This window comes from Myxocyprinus asiaticus, chromosome 29 (assembly GCF_019703515.2).
Source record: "Myxocyprinus asiaticus isolate MX2 ecotype Aquarium Trade chromosome 29, UBuf_Myxa_2, whole genome shotgun sequence".
Lineage (NCBI taxonomy): Eukaryota > Metazoa > Chordata > Actinopteri > Cypriniformes > Catostomidae > Myxocyprinus > Myxocyprinus asiaticus.
In genome coordinates this window covers 37,262,976-37,279,286 of record NC_059372.1, presented here as the reverse complement: position 1 = coordinate 37,279,286, position 16,311 = coordinate 37,262,976, and the positions used below count along the sequence as shown (strand labels likewise).

At 39.3% G+C, this 16,311-nt stretch overlaps 1 pseudogene; it reads right to left on the bottom strand.

Moving 5' to 3' along the window:
* Window positions 1–250: 250 nt before the first annotated feature.
* Window positions 251–10,930, bottom strand: LOC127419653 (transcription factor ETV6-like; annotated as a pseudogene).
* Window positions 10,931–16,311: the final 5,381 nt, after the last annotated feature.

Genomic DNA, 16,311 nt, shown 5'->3' with positions numbered 1-16,311 from the left:
CTTTGAAAAGTTCATAAAGTCTTACTGAGTCCTATGGTACCATAATGTATATCACCAACAGTGTTACTATAGACAACGAAAGAACATCAGCTCTTGGGTTTCCCTTTCAGATAAGTTAATTTGTTACTACAGTATGTGACAAAAAGGCTGATCTTACATTTTAAAAAGGGGTAACCTGAAGTTGTTTCATCAAGGATCTATTTCTGCTTGATCTATTTCTACTTTTCTGACAAACCATTTTTGGTGAGTGTCATGGGAGCGGTGATATGCTGAAGTTGTAATCAGAGCTGGGGCTCGGGGTGGCAGGGGTCGATTCAGGTGATACTTCCAGAGCATCTTCTCTGTAGTCAGGGGATGCAGGACTGTCAGGAAACTCTGAAGGTTCTGTGCGGTCTGACCTGCCTTGCATTATTTCCTTGGGGGTCTTAAGAAACCTGCAGCAGAGAGAGGGAGACTTTCTATTTTGAGATTACTGACATCGGCCGAAAACAACGTTCAAATTTTCAGATTAACAGAAGTGTTAACTGCCCCTTTTGTGAGTTAAAACAAACAATCTACCAACAGCCATGTCAATGGATAAAAATCATTTTCTTTTTTCAAATATTTGATTGAATTTCTATTTAATTATTTTTTTGTCTAAAATAAGTGTTTACTTGGGTGGGGGGGGGGCACTGCTGTGTATTGAACAAGCACTACACGGACGACATTAACGGTTGCACGCTGTCACCATGTCAAGAACCGTGTCTCCCACTGAAAGCGTTTAAACGTGCTCCTCCCGCGAACATGGATAGGGGAAAATGGGACCTATGGCCGTGAGCTGGGCTCCATGGGAGTTGTAGGCCCCTGGGCTTCAGCCCATATAAGCCCATGCATTAAGGCACTATCCATGACATTTTTAGGCCACATCCACACGAATACCTTTTGGTTTGAAAACGCATCTTTTTCTCTACGTTTTGGCCTTCCATCCATACTGAGATGGCGGTTTTGACAGCAAAAACCAAGCTTTTTGAAAACACTTTCCCAAGTGGATAAATTTGAAAATGTCTTCTCTGCATTGTTATATGAACAGGGAAAAAGAAGATATTTGAAAACAGTAGGTGTGTTCGACTTCATGCAGTGCTGCGCAGACCGATCGGTGCTGGACTTGAAGCAGTGCATGTCTGAAATTAGATTTCGGCATTGCCACGTCACCGTGACATATACTATCAAAATATGGTGAGAGCGATTCGAGAGCGGCTGCCTGCCACAGCCGCCTGAGCAGCCAGCGCAGTTTCCCCAGTGCAGCTGCACGAGCTCTGAATGACGACACAGCTTATTTGCCATTGGCCAGACACACAACGTGACAACAGTTACACGAGTTTCAAGGGCTGTGGTCACAACTGAATGCTTCACATACTACTCTTACTACTTCTGCTATATCAATCTATGACAAAAGTAAGAGTAGTATGGTAGTATGTCATTACCAAGGTGTTTATTCTGACACTTCTGATACACTGACATGTTTTAATAACATTACATCATGGTTATGTCATGTTATATATTTGTTGTAGTAATATCATGTTTATTCATAAAAAGCATTCAAAATTATTAAAAAAAAAAAATATTTTTGGTATTAAAATAGTACAGGCTTTTATTGGACTTTCTTCTTGTACACACAGCAGGCACTGCATTAAGCAGCACATAACCCTTTCAAATGAACAACATTTCTGATTATTTAGTGTAAAATTCAAGCATCTGAATTCCACTTTGTCTGCAAACATAACATGATCTTCCGTGACTTGCGTAGGTTCAGCACACAACGGGAAGCGCAAAGTGTCCAGCTTGATGGTTCTCTTTTCAACTCCTCCCCTGACTGCAACTGGCAAATCTTGCCAATTGGTAAATCGAGATGTATTTCAAGTTGAACACACCTAATGACGTATTTGTTGTCATGTAACACAGTCATATGATCCATTCAACACAAAACAATAAAGATGGCGGCCTATGTTGTAGCGGCATTATTGTGCCCGCTATCCACTTTGAAAGCGTTGTTAAAGATAAATATTACTTTGTACAATCTACACATTGCATTTCCTCAAAGGCGAAGGGAAGTTTACTCGGAATTGCTTTCCACCAACACAACACACAAGTACAATTGCGTTTCAGACCGTACATGCAACGGCAATTTTTCGTATGCGCAGTAAGGGGATTTAAGAGGTTTTTATACGTTTCAGTGTGGATGAGCAACTTTTGGAAAAAGTTTGAAAACGTCAGTGTGGACGGAGAGCATTTGAAAACGAAAACACTGTTTTCAAATGTATCCCGATTAATGTGGACATAGCCTTAAACACACACACTCGTTGTTTGTTATTACTATTTTCACATTTTAAAATAAAATTGTGTCCTGGTGTTGCCCTTTTTTGTGGTGTTTGCGTGTTGGTCTTTGTCTTTTAAGCACATGGCTTCATGTGCATTTGTGTCAGCCATGTTCTCCCCTGATTCCACCTCCTTGTTTCCCTTTACCACACCTACTCATCTAGTCCTTGTTGAGTCCTCATTGGCCCCGTTTCCATCGGATGATCTGATCACATGTGGTCACATGGCTGTTTACACCTGGTCATTAAATACATCTCCTGTGACCACTTGTGTTTGAGTTTGGAGGGGAGGGTCTCTGTTTCATGATGACACACATCAATCACTCTGTCAGTGTGTTACTGCGTGATAATAAAGCGCAACAATGTCAGAAAAGACAAAGACATCACTAAAAAAGTGGCACGCTGTTTCTCCCAGATGCGGTTGAAATTTTATCTAAGCACAAACGCAACATGTCAAGCAGAATTATCTGTTATTTTGGTGGATTACCTGTATTTAAGGAGCTTCAGGTGTTCGTGCTTGTCATCTACCTGTATGTTGATATCGGACACACTAAAGAAGATCAGTGAAGCTCTCGTGATTGTGTATGTATCTGTTTTTTTACATTTTCAGATCGGATGGTTATTTCTTTTTAAAGCCGCTCGTAACCGGGAAAGTTTAAACTCTTGTTTTAGTGCAGCAGTTGATTGAGAGGTGAGGGGAGGTGCTTCACTGCTGTTGGGACGCATACAGGACGGAATAGCATTTACACCTCAGATGTGATGTGGACACATGCATTTTTGACCACATTTGCATGTGGTTTTTGTGATCCGAACACAAAATCTTTTAGACCCTGTTTAGACCTGTATTTAGGGCTGACCACACGTGATCGGATCACCCGAAATGCATCTTCATACCAGGTGGAAACGGGGTCATAGTTTTAATTGGTATCACCTGTTCCTCGTGTGTTTTCCTGCCTATATGTTGTGCTTCCTTCCCTCATGTTTTTACCAGATTGTTTCATGAGTTTCATGTCTTCGGTCGGTTCCAGTCTAGCTTCGGCCTGTCTTGTGTTTTTTATGTTTGCTACTCATTTTGGTTATTCTTATTTCTGTTGTTTTCGCCATCAAGAGTGTTTTTGTTTCTTGTTAACAGAAGCCTATTGATTCTCATCCTACTTTTGGGTGCTCACTTCCAGTTCGTGACAATAATATATTAATATTATATTGCATTATCATCAACTGATTATTGAAAAAAAAACAATATTGGTCGACCACTACACTTGAATTATGAAGTTCAAAAATTACAAGAAGTGCTTAAAAAGACTTTGAATGCCTCCACTTACTGGAAGAGTAGCCTCTGCCCTGTCTCCTTCTTGATTATGTTGAGTTTGTAGTAGTGACGCAGTGCTCTAGACATTTTCTCATATGTCATATTGACTCTGTTCTGCAACACCAAACGAACACATGGAAATAACCTTAGCAAAAAAATCAAGAACTCATAGTCAGCTGGCCAAACCTGTTACCTTGTGGTTGCCCCAGAGTTGTGCCAGTCCATTGGGATCCACCACTCTGAAGATCATGGCCTCCAGGTCCTCCCAGCATATGTAGGCCTCGTACCTGCTGTCTGACAGCAGTTGGTACACGTAATCCCATAAGATTTTGCAGTCTAATCAAAAATTTGAAATGGTCACATGCATGTTACTATACATTATGGGAGGGTTTATGAATAAAAAAAAAATAATAATAAATGACACTCATGCAAAACTCGCCACCACAGTATTGTTGTTAAGGGTTTTACTGAGTCGTGTTTAGTGCAATGTTATGCAGCAGGATGCAGGATATTCTGGGTGGTTGCTAGGATGTTGTTTACTGGTCTTACTCAATATCCAACCCCAATTCTGGAAAACTCACTGACTTTATATATACACTATACTGCCAAAAGTATTCGCTCATCTGCCTTTAGACGCATATGAACTTAAGTGACATCCCATTCTTAATCCATAGGGTTTAATATGACGTTGGCCCACCCTTTGCAGCTATAACAGCTTCAACTCTTCTGGGAAGGCTTTCCACAAGGTTTAGGAGTGTGTTTATGGGAATTTCTGACCATTCTTCCAGAAGCGCATTTGTGAGGTCAGACACTGATGTTGAACGAGAAGGCCTGGCTCGCAGTCTTCGCTCTAATTCATCCCAAAGGTGCTCTATCGGGTTGAGGTCAGGACTCTGTGCAGGCCAGTCAAGTTCTTCCACACCAAACTCGCTCATCCATGTCTTTATGAACCTTGCTTTGTGCACTGGTGCACAGTCATGTTGGAACAGGAAGGGGCCATCCCCAAACTGTTCCCACAAAGTTGGGAGCATGGAATTGTCCAAAATCTCTTGGTATGCTGAAGCATTCAGATTTCCTTTCACTGGAACTAAGGGGCCAAGCCCAGCTCCTGAAAAACAACCCCACACCATAATCCCCCCTCCACCAAATTTCACAGTTAGCGCAATGCAGTCAGACAAGTACCGTTCTCCTGGCAACCGCCAAACCCAGACTCGTCCATCAGATTGCCAGATGGAGAAGCGTGATTTGTCACTCCAGAGAACACGTCTCCACTGCTCTAGAGTCCAGTGGCGGCGTGCTTTACACCACTGCATCCGACGCTTTGCATTGCACTTGGTGATGTATGGCTTGGATGCAGCTGCTCGGCCATGAAACCCATTCCATGAAGCTCTCTGTGCACTGTTCTTGAGCTAATCTGAAGGCCACATGAACTTTGGAGGTCTGTAGCGATTGACTCTGCAGAAAGTTGGCGACCTCTGCGCACTATGCGCCTCAGCATCCGCTGACCCCGCTCTGTCATTTTACGTGGCCTACCACTTCGTGGCTGAGTTGCTGTCATTCCCAATCGCTTCCACTTTGTTATAATACCACTGAGAGTTGACTGTGGAATATTTAGTAGCGAGGAAATTTCATGACTGGACTTGTTGCACAGGTGGCATCCTATCACAGTACCATGCTGGAATTCACTGAGCTCCTGAGAGCGGCCCATTCTTTCACAAATGTTTGTAGAAGCAGTCTGCATGCCTAGGTGCTTCATTTTATACACCTGTGGCCATGGAAGTGATTGGAACACCTGAATTCAATTATTTGGATGGGTGAGCGAATACTTTTGGCAATATAGTGTGTGTATATATATATATATATATATATATATATAATGTAAATATGTTAATTAAAACACACTCTCACTTTTCAATTAATGCAATAAGTCATAAGTAAATAAAATATGAACTGTTGTTGGTATCTGCAACAACATGCTTGCGTACCCCCAATCTTTCCATTGGCTTCAGTGGTGTGCATGTTGTTTCCAGTTCTCTCATGTTATTTGACAGGTTGAGCGGCTCATCTGTACAGTGAAGATCTACAGACTTTTTGTCTGGAGACACCTGCTGCTTAGTTTCCTCAGAAGAATTATGAGAAAGCCCTGCAAAATATGGATAAAGTACAAACAAAACAAAGATCAAAGTGCAATTTATTAGCCTACTATAGTACCAACTCATCCATATCCTATATCATAGGGGCCCCAGCTCCCAACCACTTTTACCTACATTGTTCACTAGAAGTACCCCATGAGATATTCTATCCTTTCAGTATAGAAAGTAACGTGTTTTTAATATAGATTTTAATTTAAAATATAGATTTTCTCCCCTTTTCTCCCCAATTTGGCATGCCCAATTCCCAATGCGCTCTAGGTCCTCGTGGTGGCGTAGTGACTCACCTCAATCCGGGTGGCATAGGACAAATCTCAGATGCCTCCGCGTCTGAGACCATCAATCCGCACATCTTAACTTGTGGCTTGTTGAGCGTGTTACCGCGGAGACATAGCTCGTGTGGAGGCTTCACGCTATTCTCCACGGCATCCAAGCATAACTCAACATGCGCCCCACCGAGAGCGAGAACCACATTATAGGGACCACCAGGAGGTTACCCCAACGTGACTCTACCCAACCTAGCGACCGGGCCAATTGGTTGCTTAGGAAGCCTGACTGGAGTCACTCAGCACGCCCTGGAATCGAACTTGCGACTCCAGGGGTGGTAGTCAACGTCTTGCTGAGCTACCCAGACCCCCAATATAGAGTTTAATTTAATACAATTTTACAGATTTAATTTGAAGAATTATAAATTTTTTTATTGTTTATTAAATTGAATTTAGCATTTATGTTGCACTATTGCAACATAAACAAAATACCCTGCCATTACATCATGAACTTCTAAGGAAGAAAGAAACCGGTTAGGAAACCCTGCTATATCAAATCAAAATGAATACTTTAAAAATCTAAAGCTTATTTGCTATGTTTTGGAGTGAACATTTGCAAAAGCATGCAACAGAGCCCGTCCACTTTTTTTTTATCGGTCTTGGTTTCAGAATTATTTTTCATATTCATTTCTTCCATAGGGATTTTATAAAATCCTACATAAATGCAAAAGCGTAAAACCAACAAGCTTCAAGTTGAATCATATTACAAACTTTTGTTTGAAGCAAAAAAGTATTTGGAAATCAGACAAAAAGACAAATGTACAAGACTGTGTACTTAACATGTTTGATGAGGGAATTAACTATAATCCCATGAAGCACTGCAAATGACATGATTGAATTACAATGGATGGAAAAATATAAAACTGTTGATTTAAAGTTGTTGACTATAAGTATATAAACAATATATTATAATTTTATTGCAACATTTTCAAGAGTGTAGGGAGACCGACTCGGTTGTGTCAATCACAGTGCGTCATGGTAGTGCGCAGTTGCTACAGAGCTCTTTTGGTGTGCTTTGTTTGCCACGATATGGTTAAACCATCTCTTCAGAAGCAATATGATAGGTCTGGGTGAGAAACAGATAAATTTTAAAGTCCTTTTTTTACTATAAATCTCCACTTTTACTTCCACATTTTTCTTCTTTTGTTTTTGGCGATTCACATTCTTTGTACATATTGCCACCTACTGGGCAGGGAGGAGAATTTATATTAAAAAAAGACTTAAATATTGAACTGTTTCTCACCAACACTTATCATATTACTTCTTAAGACATGGATTTAACCACTGGAGTCTTATGGATTACTTTTATGCTGCCTCTATGGGATTTTTCGAGCTTAAAAGGTAGGGCCACCATTCACTTGCATTGTATGGACCAACAGAGCTGAGATATTCTTCTTAAAATCGTTGTTTGTGTTCTGCAGAACAAAGATAGTCATACACTTCTGGGATGGCATGAGGGTAAGTAAATGATGAGAGAATTGTAATTTTGGAGTAAACTATCCGTTTAACATCCTTTGAGCTCATGGAAGGTCTCTCTTTAAAGGTTTATAAGTTATTGGAGAAAATAAATTCACCTATGGAGATAAAATAATGGAATTTTTCTTCCAGAACCAAATTATTGTGCTTTATTACCTTCAACAATATGTATCTGAGCATTATTAAATACTGACAAAGTGTGGTATTTAAGCAGTGGTGAAATTGGCCAGATAAATGTATCTTTTTAGAGATGATTCTCAAAAATGTCCATTAATTTCAATCTTTATGAATTAAATCTTGACATTTTACCCCTGGTCTTACAGGTTTCAGGCATTTTTGACAGCCAAATATCGTTGAAGCTCTAACCTGTTTGAATGTCCTGTGGATGCCCAGTGTCAACACAAATGGGCTCCCCCTCCTGGCTCTGAACGCTGCTCCAGCCAGCTGTTGACTTTTGGGGATTTGGATTCACAGGACAAACAGGAACAGTACTGTTAGAGGGAACGCAAGGACCTGCGAGACAGTTCAAAGAATGATATAGAGATGTTATAGGTTAAGAAGATAGGTCAAGATGAGGTATCGTATAAAGCTGGTTTTGAGCTACACTATATTGCCAAAAGTATTCGCTCACCCATCCAAATAATTGAATTCAGGTGTTCCAATCACTTCCATGGCCACAGGTGTATAAAATGAAGCACCTAGGCATGCAGACTGCTTCTACAAACATTTGTGAAAGAATGGGCCGCTCTCAGGAGCTCAGTGAATTCCAGCGTGGTACTGTGATAGGATGCCACCTGTGCAACAAGTCCAGTCGTGAAATTTCCTCGCTACTAAATATTCCACAGTCAACTGTCAGTGGTATTATAACAAAGTGGAAGTGATTGGGAATGACAGCAACTCAGCCACGAAGTGGTAGGCCACGTAAAATGACAGAGCGGGGTCAGCGGATGCTGAGGCGCATAGTGCACAGAGATCGCCAACTTTCTGCAGAGTCAATCGCTACAGACCTCCAAAGTTCATGTGGCCTTCAGATTAGCTCAAGAACAGTGCGTAGAGAGCTTCATGGAATGGGTTTCCATGGCCGAGCAGCTGCATCCAAGCCATACATCACCAAGTGCAATGCAAAGCGTCGGATGCAGTGGTTTAAAGCACGCCGCCACTGGACTCTAGAGCAGTGGAGACGTGTTCTCTGGAGTGACGAATCACGCTTCTCCATCTGGCAATCTGATGGACGAGTCTGGGTTTGGCGGTTGCCAGGAGAACGGTACTTGTCTGACTGCATTGTGCCAACTGTGAAGTTTGGTGGAGGGGGGATTATGGTGTGGGGTTGTTTTTCAGGAGCTGGGCTTGGCCCCTTAGTTCCAGTGAAAGGAACTCTGAATGCTTCAGCATACCAAGAGATTTTGGACAATTCCATGCTCCCAACTTTGTGGGAACAGTTTGGGGATGGCCCCTTCCTGTTCCAACATGACTGTGCACCAGTGCACAAAGTAAGGTCCATAAAGACATGGATGAGCGAGTTTGGTGTGGAAGAACTTGACTGGCCTGCACAGAGTCCTGACCTCAACCCGATAAAGCACCTTTGGGATGAATTAGAGCGAAGACTGCGAGCCAGGCCTTCTCGTCCAACATCAGTGTCTGACCTCACAAATGCGCTTCTGGAAGAATGGTCAAAAATTCCCATAAACACACTCCTAAACCTTGTGGAAAGCCTTCCCAGAAGAGTTGAAGCTGTTATAACTGCAAAGGGTGGGCCGACGTCATATTAAACCCTATGGATTAAGAATGGGATGTCACTTAAGTTCACATGCGTCTAAAGGCAGATGAGCGAATACTTTTGGCAATATAGTGTATATGGCAAGCCAAATCGATCACTGTTTTGTTTTTGTTTTTTCATGATGCTTTAATTCACATTACACAAGAGTAAAACCTGAACCAAAAAGCAGGCAAAAATAAAGCAGTATAAAAAGGCCTTGGCAAGCACCACTATTACTATAATTATATTTAAGGATTCAAACAAAAGCCTAATCAAAGTATTAAAGTTTTGCGTGCAACTGGTTCAACACTGTTTGTGCAAAAAACATGGATGATGCCTCAAATGGTGTGGCTTATTGAGGAGAGTTTTCTAAGCAAGAAATAGACTCTTTTCTGGTTTTGCACAGGCAAGAACCCATCACATTTTCATCATAAAATCTAAAACTATAGTACTCTTTACATTCTGTTAATCTTTGTCTGAGTAAAAGCTCTCTCTCTCTCTGTTCAAAAAAGGGAAAAGGGGTTTTCACTTGTTAACAGAGAACAGGTATGCCTGATTTATCCACACCTTTTGGCAACAGCACTAGTTGCTTTTAAACCAGGAAAAGATGAAGCAGATCAGTGTTTCAATCAAATCCATTTCTGAAATAAAATGTTAAGTTCACATTATATGAACAATGCTTCTTTTTAATAGGACTAAAAGCATATAGATAGGAAAACAGTGGCAATGGTTTGTTTACTATAAGCAGCAGGATATCTGTTTTCATCTCCTTTTTGGCACTTATTCAAGTAGGAAGTCTGAGACTTATCAAAGTGTATTTTAATAGTAGAATTACAAAACAAAGCCTGAACAAGGATCAGTTCTACCAGCTAGTTCCTCAAAATCTTTTTGAAGTTCTGTGAATCATCTAAGAAAATAACTTTGATCTGGAACTTTCAGTACTGCTGATTTGGACAAGGATCATTGCCTCTAAATCATAACCGACTCTTTCATTATGTCATTCAATAAGTCACATTTTCAACATAAGAAATATGAAAGCACCTAAATCAAACCTAAATAACCAAACAAATATGACTAATTCAATTGGCCAAATAAACATGTATGTCTTTTTAAGATGCATACATTTGGATCAATTTATAGACTCATGCTGTAAACTGTTAACTTTTAAACTCTAGATAGACAGACAGACAGACAGACAGACAGACAGATAGATAGATAGCGGTCACCTGCCGTCCCATGCGATCCGAGCATCTGTTGTGACTGTGTGTTGGAACTGGATAGTGCACTGAAGATTGCACATCTCCTCTGTTGCTTCACATGTAATAATAACAACATGACAGTTACCATCTAAACACTGTACACTGTTATATGAAAGGTATTGACAAAAAAAATAACTAAATAACTTTTTAATTTAAGTCTCACAGACCAGAACTGGGACATCGCAGACGGAAGTCCTCTTTGGTGAGGAGACAGAGTGCCTTTCCATTCATCTCAAATCTCTGGTGGTCTTCACATCGCAGAGAATATTCCCTCTGAGCCCAGCGCAGCCAGAGATTCATGTCCTCCTTATCCCACAGAGAAGGATTTTCCCTGTATATTACAGCCATAAAAATGGCAAACACACTAGAGTGTTAGTTCACCCATAAATGGAAATTCTGTCTTCTCTGTCAATATGACTTTCTTTCTTGCATGGAACAGAAAAGGAGTTATTTTGCAGCATTTTCAAGCTGCTCTTTTCCATACAACAAAGTAAATGGTGGCTTGTAAAAAAAGGACAATAAAACCATAAAAGTAGTTCATACAACTTTTGTGCCATATTCATCTGAAGCCATATGAATGCTTTGTGTGAGGAACAGACTGAAATTAATGTTGTTTTTCACTGAAAATATTCCCCTCCGCTGTAGTTCTTCCATATTTAAGCACAAGACACGCAAAAATGTCAAATTATAACTTCATTTCTGACTTTTCCTCAGACAAAGCTATTGTATTGCTTCAGAATATACAGTAAGAAGGCTTGGAATATAGTTCACAAGTCATATAGACTACTTATATTACTTTTATGATGGTCTTTTGTCATTGTGGAGTTTGTCAGCCACTTGTCCAACCTGGTCTCATAGTATCATGTTACTATACCTACATTTTTGCTAAATTATTTTTACGTGGCTCGTATTGCGGCAGTTTCCTGGTGAAATAAACAGGCACTAAAACAACAATTATTTTTATTCACTTTCACACAAATCACGAGTGCAGAAAGGGCAGATTATCAGTTTAGAAACACTTACTTTTTGCATGTCCTGTTCTTCACACAACGCTATCTTGTGACACCTAAACACTTTTACGATAGTGAATGACTTGATAAACAACTACATTTACACGCTTGTTAAGGCATGTTCAAATTGCAAACTGAGTGATGAACTTGAAAATGCAATGGGTACGAGTCCTGAAGAGCACACGAGTCAACACATAAGCTGAAAGTGTCATTGAAGGACCACAAAATGATATATTTGCTTCAGCAATTGCATTTCTCATATCACATTTGACTTTTATGACACTATTGGTTAGGTTTAGGTTTAAGGTTTAGAGAAGGGAGGCCAGTTTTGTTTATTTAAAACTCGATTCAGCATAAACCTTAAAAACCTCATCTGTTTGGGAGAATGTTTAAAGGGATAGTTCACCCAAAAATGAAAATGATCTCATCACTTACTCACTTCAGAAGTGATATGATAGGTGTGGGTGAGAAACAGATCAATATTTAAGTCCTTTTTTTTTACTATCAATCTCCACTTTCACATTCATATTCTTCTTTTGTTTTTGGCGATTCACATTCTTTGTGCAATCGCCACCTACTGGGCAGGGAGGAGAATATATAGTAAACAAGGACTTAAATATTGACCTATTTCTCACCCACACCTATCATATAACTTCTGAAGACATGGATTTAACCACTGGAGTTATATAGATGAATTTTATGCTGCCTTAATGTTCTTTTTGGACCTTCAATGTTCTGGCCACCTTTTACTTGCATTGTATGGATTGAGATATTTTCCTAAAAATCTTTGTGCTCATCAGAAGAAAGAAAGTCATACACATCTGGGATGACATGAGGATGAATAAATGATGAGATAATTTTTATTTTTGGGTGAACAATCCCTTTAACTCGCTTGTAGTGCCACCCCGTGGACATTTTATGTAATTATATAATGTAGTGACTATAACAATTCAAAATAAACAAAAACTCTTATATTTTAGCATCTTCAAAGTAGTCACCCTTTGCCTAGAATTTGCAGACATGTTCTCTTGACATTTTCTCAACCAACTTCTTGAGGTATCACCCTGAGATGCTTTTTAAACAGTATTGAAGGAGTTCCCATCTATGTTGGGCACTTATTGGCTGCTTTTCTTTATTATTTGGTCAAAGTCATCAATTTCAAAAACTTTTTTTTTTCCTTTTCTTTTCTTTCTTTTTTTTATTTTATTTTTTTTATACAATTTTAGTTTTGTAATTAAATCAATTAATATGTTAGCACAATTATATTTTTGTCTACAAAACTAATTTGAAACATTTAAGAATACGCCTTCTGATCAAAAGATTTTTTAAGATCATAAGAAACATTTCAGGCATGTGACCACAGCAGTGTGTGTGTGTGTGTGTGTGTGTGTGTGTGTGTGTGTGTGTGATATATATATATATATATATATATATATATATATATATATATATATATATATATATATATTATAACCCAGAAATTCACAATGAACAATGGTTAAACTTATATCTCGAAACTAGTGAGCTGCCTAACTAGGCAGCATTTCTGAGCATCGTATGTCCGAGTCTAATTTTGCAAGCACATATAATGCTTAAATAATGCTGTCAAGGCAGTTCACTATAAGTTTAGAGACAGCCACTGGTTTTTGTCCCTCCATCTTCTGTCAATATCTGCTTCCGCGTGAACAGAGCAAAATTCCCTAATAATACGGTTTACAAAAGAAAATACATTCCAATTGTGTTTTAATGCTTGTAGATAGAAACAACATACGATAATTGAACTAAAACGAAGGTTTTATATTTCAACTGACAATGCAGAAGTTTAGGCTAATATTTTGGTTGTTGTTGTCATGCAGTGTCAAAGTTGAATTTCCTGCTTGCCACTCTTCTTTGGTCATAACGCATGGCTATGTATAAATTAAGTTTGTGCACTTTTGATTTTTATTGTGCCAAATTCGGACTGCCTGACTGGATCCTACCCCACTTGGCGTGCACACGCACAGTAACGGTGTATTTCCTCCAGATGGCAGTAAAAACTCGGAAAATTCGTTCAAAGGCTTCACTCTGTTCAGTTGAGAGGGCAAATCACGTTGTTATACCTGTAGATGGCATCATAGACTCAGAAATTAAACTCAATGGTCTTCAAACCTCCTCATTCCAAATGTCTTTGCCAAACGTGCGTTTGGCCACAGTTATATTGGTGTTTCTACACAACTCATGTCATTTAACACGTTGATGGGTCATTTGAAGTCATTTTCTTATTCTGCTTGATTAAAAAAAATATATTTTCTTTGTCATTATTACATGCTACTAACTTGGGCAATGAAACGATATTGTAAAAATTCACACATTTGAGTGTTTAACATGCATGATTAATTTTTTTATTAGTATCTTATTTCATAAAATTATACATGCAGTAGATAATGTGCTGTAATTGCCTATTTTGCAGCATTGGTGGAAGAAAAAAAAAACATTGTCATATACCAGAATAATATCTGTTTATTATGGGCGGAGTCATTTTCAGCACCTATCTATATTCAATCTCCCTCATTCTTCTGCCTGGATGCTCAAGCATAAAAAATAGGTTTGGTGAATTAGCTAGTACAGACAGCACTATACGTCAAATTAAGCATTTGACTCTTTTGACATAAATAGCCTCATTATTCAGGGGGAAATAACTGGGCAGGTAATTTTAACCTATCTGCCTGGATTCTAACTCCCTCATTCTTCAGGCTGGATGCTCAGATTGCCATTAAAATAGGTTTGGTGGATTAATAAATACAACACTGTATGTCCTATTGAGCATTTTACTATTTTGACATAAACAGTCTTATTATTCAGGGGGATAATAACTGAGGGTTGTCATTTTTACCCACCTGCCTAGATTCTGCCTCCCTCAATGTTCTAGCTGGATGCCCAAATAGTCATAAAAATAGGTTTGGTGGATTAATAAATGCAACACTGTATTTCCTATTGAGCATTTGACTATTTTGACATAAATAGCCTCATTATTCAGGGGGTAATAACTAGGTATAATTTTAACATACCTGCCTGGATTCTACCTCCCTCATTCTTCTATCTGGGTGCTCAAACAGTCTTCAAAATGTATTTGGTGGATTGACACAAGCAACACTGTATATCCCATAACACATCTGATTCTATTGACATAGACAGTCTTATTATTCAGGGGGGTAACAACTGGGTGGAGTCATATTTTCACACCTGCCTGGATTCTACCTCCCTCATTCTTTCTGTCTGGATGCTCAGATAGTCATAATAATAGGTTTGGTGGTTTAATAAATGCAACAATGTATGTCCCATAAAGCACTTCATTGTACTAAAATAGACATTCTTATTATTTAGGGGGTAAAAACTGGGTGAGGTCACATTTTCCCACCTGCCTGGATTCTACCTCCCTCATTCATATAGCTGGGTGCTCAGATAGTCATAAAATTTTTGAATTATTAAAACAAGCAACACTGTATGTTCAATAAAGCATTTGACTTTTTTGACAAAGAAAGTCTTATTATTCAGGGGGGTAAAAACTGGGAGAGGTCATATTTTCCTTCCTACCTCACTCATTCTTCTGTCTAGATGCTCAGAAAGTCGTTAAAATAGGTTTGGTGGATTAATAAATGCAATAATGTATGTTATATAGAGCATTTGACTCTTTTGACATAGTCTTATTATACATGGGTGTTATAACTGGGAAGAGTCGTTTTACCCACCTGCCTAAATTCCACCTCCCTCAGTCTTCTAGCTGGATGCACAGATAGTCAAAAATAGGTTTGGTGGATTAATAAATGCAACACTGTATGTTCTATATGTAACGGTGATATATTTTTCTCTAAGGGACTTTTATTTTGGTGGGTGGTGCTGTCTACATTGTGCGTGAGAGAGAAGAAGTAGAAGTCAGTCGCGCCTTGGATGTTGGAGAAGACAGTCGTGCTGCGCTCGCTGTGCGAGAAGAGAGACACGCCGTGATCGCTGTGTAAGAAGTAGACATTTTCTCTGCTGAAAATGTAAAGGACGACAGAGGCACACAGTCAGTTTAAGTTTTGTGAGTTAAGTGTACAACGACGTGATCGTGTGAAACTGAAGACGTAGTTGAAGCAGAAGTTCGGTTGATTGCGCCATTGAATGGAGAACGGTGTTAGAGACTGGCCGAGAGCACGAAAGAGAGTTGCTAAAGCCGTGAGTTTCTTTCAGAACATTGTTGTTTCTGGCGTAATACTGAATTTAAGTTTTTGTATAATCATACTGCGTTTTTGAAGTCATCTTTGAACCATGTCATAGATCGTGATACATTGTTTTCCCGCGAATTGCTTTAGTGCACTTGTAAGTGCGCTAGAATAAGAGTTAGTTTTGCAGTGATTTTTTCCCTTTTTCTAAGTATTTTTGGGATTCAGAAGAGTCTGACAATTGCAGACGATCAAAATTTGCTTTCAAGAAGTGTTTTTCTTGTTTTTGTGGATCAACCCTATTCAAGTGGGCCGCGTGTGTGCTGTGACTGAGCCACGCCATTTTGTTCCAGAGTTTTCCCGAGCCGCGTTGAAGCTTCTCTGGTGTTTTTTTGTGTTTATTACCCTGCCAACCAGACGACATCTCCTCATTGTCCTGTCTCAGAAGTTTTGTTTCACTGTTACAAGTCATCACAAGTTACAAGTCATC